The sequence below is a fragment of the Corvus kubaryi genome, unplaced genomic scaffold (genome assembly GCF_017639235.1).
Source record: "Corvus kubaryi isolate FWS band 111438036 unplaced genomic scaffold, C.kubaryi_AGA036_p1.0 70, whole genome shotgun sequence".
NCBI classification, from domain to species: domain Eukaryota; kingdom Metazoa; phylum Chordata; class Aves; order Passeriformes; family Corvidae; genus Corvus; species Corvus kubaryi.
This window is the reverse complement of record NW_024582058.1, coordinates 2909945-2916292: the sequence shown is the minus strand read 5'-3', so window position 1 is coordinate 2916292 and position 6348 is coordinate 2909945. Positions and strand designations below refer to the sequence as shown.

General features: G+C 43.8%; 1 protein-coding gene across 4 annotated transcripts in view; it reads left to right on the top strand.

The window, feature by feature from the left end:
• Positions 1-186: 186 nt before the first annotated feature.
• PLCB4 (phospholipase C beta 4) overlaps positions 187-6348 on the top strand; it is a 186930-nt gene continuing 180768 nt past the window's right edge. For all 4 annotated transcript variants that reach the window (XM_042049252.1, XM_042049250.1, XM_042049251.1 and 1 more), the window contains exon 1: positions 187-341. The gene's annotated coding sequence lies outside the window, so the exon portion shown is untranslated. The remainder of the gene's footprint in view (positions 342-6348) is intronic.

Sequence of the window (6348 nt, the reverse complement as noted above, 5' to 3'; positions counted from 1 at the left end):
GCCATGCGCTGCCCGCAGCCCTGCGCGGCGGCGGGGGGAGCCGGCGGCGGCCCGGCGCGGCCCGGCCCGGCCCGCCCAGCACAGGCGGCGGCCGCCCTGGGGTTTCCCCCGTCCCTGCCGCGTCTCTGGGCGCTGCGGGGGTTGAGGCGGGCGCGGCGGCGGGGGAGGAGGGAGGGGAAGGGAAGGGAGGAGGAAGGAGGAGTCGCCGCCGCTGTGGGGCGGGCGGGTCGCGCACACACACATACACACACGCGCACACACACACACACACACAGAAACACTGGCACAGCGTGAGGAGGAGGAAGGAGGAGGAAGAGGAGGAAGCCGCCTCGGCGCCTGAGGTAAGATCGGCGGGGGCGGCCACCACTGAGGCGGGGGGGACGGGGGGCGGTCGCGGGTCTGTCCGCGGCTTCGCGCCCTTGGCGGGGAGCGGCGCTGCCCGGCCCCCCCCGCGCGGGCCGTAACCTTGGGCTCCCCCGGCCGCGATGGACGCGCGCGATCGTGTGGGGCTGTCAGACGTGTGGGGCTGTCACCAATAGGGTCTGTCACCGTGTGGGTCCCTCACATCCGTGTGGGGCTGTCACACGTGTGTCTGTCATACATGTGGGTCTGTCATACATGGGTGTGTGCCACATAGGTGTGTCTGCGTGTCACACATGTCTGTGTGTGGCATACATGTACGGCTGTGCACACACGAATGTGCTCGTGTCACATTCACGTATGTCTGTGCACACACGCGTGTCCGTGTGCTCCATGTGTGGATCCCTGTGTGGATCCTGCTGTGTGTGCGCCTGGCGATTGGAGTCTTCCCCTCATCCTCGCTGCTGTAGTTTCTGAGTGTATCCGGATTTTGTCAGTGCTGGGCGGTATGACAAATGTTTCTGTGTAGTAAAGTATAACTTTCTTGCAGCGGGATTTTTTTTTTTTTCTTCCTTTTTTTTCTTTTTTTTTTCCTTTTTCTTTTTCCTTTTTTTTTTTCCCCTGGGAGGAAGGCAGGCTCACCTTTGAAGATTGCTTGTTTTCTTTCATATATATCCAAAGGTCTCTGGGGATACAAGTGCTCCTGTTGCCTCTGTCTGTGGGGTTATAATTTACAAGACGTTTTTAAATCACTTAGTGGTAATTTTCAAAGCAAGGTGTAAAAGCAATGTTTCCATTTCTATTCCATAGCCATTCCAAGACTGTGCACTGTATTCCATGCACGGCTTTGAATTATGTGCAGTCAGACACCTGTTACTTAATCCTGCTTATCCTTTCCAGTTACAGTTATCCAGCCTTGCCTTCTTTTTTTTTTAATATCGCAAAATAAATTACAAATATTCTTTTGTGCTGGCATCTAGTAGAAACCCAGGAATCTAATGCGCTTGTGAGGTATTTAGTGTGTGTTTGTTAGGTAATACTTTCTCAAAGGCAGATGATTTTAGAAAGTTATGGAATAATCTTTATCTCAGGGGGAGTTTATATAATGTTAAAGTGTCCATGGGGATGGATCTGTAGGAAAGGTGGATGGTAGGGGCTACACAGAGTCAAAGTCTTACACAGTATAAATCTTCAATAAAGTGTGCATCATCCTCTCTTAATACGTCACTAACATTGTGTTTCTCGAGCTTTGCTTGCTGTTGCACCATGGAAATTTCAGTTTAATAATTTCCTGAGGACCTGAGGGTCCTCAGGAAAACGTCGCATTTCAGATCCTGTGAGAGGATGGAGAAGATTCTTTCGTAACACGTTTGTGTTCAGAGTTGTATTCTGTAGTTTACCTGAGCAGTGTTAGCAAGCTGATACTACTCACTTCAGGTTAATTTCTCCAACTTCTGAAAGTGTTATGGCCACTGTACTTGCAGGCTTTCACCAGATCAAGAGTACTTAATAGTGCCATGTACCACAAAATAATTATTGTTATATAGAGCCGAGCAATTTTGTGTTGTACAGAGACAGTTTCTAAATATGAGCTGGGAACAGATTTATTCCTCCCTGCAACTGGTAGGTTCATGAAGTAATTAAAAATAAATTACAGAGCTCTAGGATGAGAATTCTCTTCCACAATCATTAATAACATTGTGCCTTCACGTGTCAGTTTTGATTCATCTCGTGATGATATTGCTAAAAACCAGGTATTGATATGAAAGTCAAACCTCTGGTGAAAATATAACTGTGTAGCTGTCAAAATAAAATGTGAGGATCTGATTTGATTGCTGTCTGTGGATATGCACTTGGTAGAGTAACAATGCCTTTTATTTTAAAGACATGCACCCACGCACAGGAGCTTTGTTCTAAAATAGTGTTTTCTGTCATGAATTTGTGCGTAACTTAGACTCTCTGCTTTTTCTTAGAATGCAGGGAAGACAGAACCTTGAAGGGGAAGAGAGAAAGACCAAAAGGGGCAGGAAAGAGAAGTCATTTGAATTTCCCTTACTGACAGAGGACATACTTCTTTGTTGTTTCACACAAAATATTGTGCTGTTTTCACCTTTTCAAAAACAATGGCGAGTTGTTTGGGCTTGATATACACTGCTGACTTCTGTTGCAGACTTTGGCCATTTGTTCCAGTAATATCTGGCTGTGATGATGAACTTGGGGCCATGCTGGAAGTCTGTCAAGTATTTGTTACAGCTGTGTAGGAACTGATGGCTTCATTTTCACCAGGCTTAGGTACACTGTGTTGAAAACTTGTAGGGGTATAAGTTTTGTGCTTACCGAAATGACTTGGTTTATATTTCTTTTTCATTTTTTATCTTGTCACTTTTTGTGGTCTTTTCGAATTGTTCAGTGGTTTGCTTTCCTTGGTGGTTTTAACAGCTCAATTGCTGTTCCTTCCTGTTCATAATTTGCCAGAGACTGAAGTCTGAAACTGCTGGTTTAATATTTTCCTTAAAATTGAATTAATCCCTTTTCTAGAGGAAAGGGAGGAAGTAACAGAGGAGTACTTAGGAGAATTTTAGAAATGAGAACCAAAACTTAATGCAAGCATCTTACCTAAGAGAGACTACTTACGAAAATTGTACCTCACTGATTTCAGAGAAGGCTGGTTTCCTCTGTAGTTTGAATCATCTGTCCCATTAGATTTTGGGAAGTGTTGTAAATTAGTTTAGAAGTGAAATTTTCCAAGTCATAAAACCTCTGGTTGGTTGTTAGTGGAAATCATTACGAAGGGTTGCATAAGCATTATTTGTAGGATGGCTAATCAGCAGCCCAGGCTTAGTTCCATTCTCTAATAAATAGATGCATTGTGCTACTTCAAAAATTGCAAAATTGATGGCTTGAGTACATTTACTAATTTTGCAAGATACGTAATGCATCTGGTTTGGGGAAGACTCTTTGATGTCTGCAGAAGTTGCACACGGTGGAGGTGTTTATGATCCAGCCTGTTAGCTCCTCAAAAGTTTTTTGATTATACTGTTTAGGACATCTTATTCTTATGAAAGATTCATGCATAGCACCACATTAAAATTACCTATGTGCATGCATCAAAGGCTCAGATAAATTTTATTTGGCAGGACTTTCTGGCAGCAGGTTTTGTGGTCCTCTTGCTTCTGCAGAAACAGAATGTGATTTTTTGGCTTTGTATTCCGAAGAGCTGACCTGTAGAAGGTTAGAATACATGGGGATATCAATGGTATAATTACCAAAGATACTGTGCTTTGGCATTAACTATCCTGCTTTGCTTATGTCTTGCCCTGTGAACACTAAATTATGAAAATCTATCTTGTTGGTCTTCACCCATCTTCTTACGGTGGTAGTGGTTTCTGGAAGTTTGGTAAATATGGGTAAAGAGGCTTGTGAAACTGTGGAAGAAGACAGATTCTCAGCCATTCTGGAATTAATTAATTAGGCATAGTAGTAAGTTCCTTGTTCCAGAAAGGCATGCTAATGTATCTGAGTGCCTGGAACAGGGTGGCACAACATGGGAACAGCATCAGGCCAACCCTTTTGGTGCTGTCCTCGGAGCACTAATGCCAGAAATCTGCAGTTTTCAGGGGAAGATGCTCCCAAGCAGCTTATGCGAGTCACAGGGATAGATGTTGCAGCACAACTGTGGCTTTAGAGATTCCTCTCCAGCAGACTTCTGGGTGATGGGCTGCTGATATTTTCCCTGCGAGGGATCTTGGAGGAAAATCAGTACTTGCACCCCTCCTTTTGAAGACCAGCATCAGCTTGTATGAGGTAGTGAAGTGCTGTGGCTTCTTTTGTCAATTTGTCTTGCAAGTCATTCTGCATATCAGCCACTGAAAGAAGTACTTGTTAAAGTTGTACTTGTGCAAGAGCAAAAGAATCTTGATTTTTTGGATAAGAATGAGACAAAACCTTCATCTTCCTCTCCTCTGAAGAGCCTCCTAGCCTAATATGAAGTCATAGTGTCCTGTTTCCCGTGTTACTAGTCTTGGATAAATGGTATTTGTGAATGGTTATAATGTTTCATTTCATCCTTTGAGTTGTAGGAAGCACCAGTCAGTCCTCCTGTGAGAGAGAGCCTGTTCCTGGGGAGCAGTGCGAGTGTCACTGGAAGGTTAGGTTGCCCTACTGTAGTGTACCTGCTCATGAAAAGGGAGAAGTACAAGGTATCCAGCTTTTAAGGCCACTTGCCTTTTGCACAGTTGAGGGTTCTGTGGCAGATGAGGCTGTTCCTTTGATCTCTTTGTGGTTTCCTGTTCTATTCCATTGCCAGTCAGTGTTGTTAAGCCTAGTCGTGATCCTGTCCCACCTATGACTGATAGCTGGTCATGGAACAGACACCACTGATCACAAAGACCATGGATATGGCGTGGAGCATCCCTTGTCCTCCCCTGTTTCATGACCACCTCGTAGGTGAATCCATAATCTGACTTTATGCAATTGCTCCATGCTGCCGGGTAAAAAATCTATAACCCACAAGTGCTCCTAATTCCTCATAGTGTGTCTCTCACCTTTCTTTTTGCAATAGCCAGGGATCAAAATGTGAGTTAAGAAGTTGGTTGGCAGCTGTCATATATCCAAAGTTAGAACCTTGCTTTCAATTTTATATGGGAGGTATAATTGTACCACTATGAGGCCCTACACCTGGAGATCTGAGAGTCTCTTGTTTGATCTTTGCTCAGAGTAAGAGCCTGTTCTTTCCTCGGTAACAATAACTGGGAGCTTTAGGCAAATGAGGTGAGACAACCTGTGTGGAATGTGCTCTATTGTAAGGTCTGTTTGCGGAGTGGTGGAAATCGGTGTTGCTGAAGTAACCACGTGCCTTTGCCCTCTCGATTCTGAAGAAACTGGTTCTGTTCAGTTGACTTTGGGGCTCTCAAATTGTAACTTCTTTGTGAACCAGCCTTGCAACCTAGAAGACCTTGAGAAGATGTGTAACATTACAAATGCTGGCTTAAAAAGGGACTGTTCAAATTAAATCCTGTTCCTTCTCAGATGTTGTACCAGTAGACCATTTACTTGAAGTCTTAATCTAGGCTTGGTGTTGCTATTCTGTTGTTTTTATGCATAACACCTTTTGAAATTATGAAGAAAAAAAATTTACAAATGTCATCCACCTATCAAATAGTTACATAAAAGTAATTTAGGTCTGCAGTTGGTTTAGCAATATGCCAGCCAAGACAGAATATATTCAGCTTCAGAAATGTTTGGGTGGACTTTATTAAGGAGGAAATGGGTATGAGAAAGGTGTTAAAGAGCAGGCTCTTTATTCTTGAAGTTACAGATAAATTTCCTTTTCTAACAATTTCTACATTCAACTTGAGCACAGTCCTGAAGACTGGAAGCAATCAGCCAGGAGGTCAGTAACTAATAAAGGGGGCAAAAGAGAGTAAGGACTTGAAAGGTTAATGAGGAGCATCTCTTGGATTCCAGCGATCTAGGGTTTCCATGATCCTGTGAACACTGGTGATGTGGAAAATAACAAGTAATAAGGGAGTTTTCTGAGATAAGTTTTCTGAGATATAAGCTGTGGTCTTGAACAAGATAGGTCGAAGAAAGAACTTCTCCTACCAAAGTGGCATCTTTTTCCTCCTTGATCTTGTAGACCATTCCAAAACTCTACAGCTTTTTCTGTTTCCATTTTTCTACTTCTTGAACATTTTAATTTCCCATGCCTGAAATTGCCACATCTCTCACATTTGCCTTTTGGTTTTCTTTCCCAAGCTTTTGGGGATGTTGCTGCATGTGCTGTACTTGTTGCACGTACAGATGTTCTGTACTCTCAGCTGAGGCTGTGTGCTGGATCCAGGGTGCTTGTCTCCATCTCTGCCATTAGACTGCTGCTGCCACTGCTAAAAGGAGACAGAGGAAAGAAAGGAGTTGATAGCTGCAGTGAGAGCCTGTTTGTTTTGAAATATACAAATTAGGATAATTCATACAGAATTCTTCTTGGTG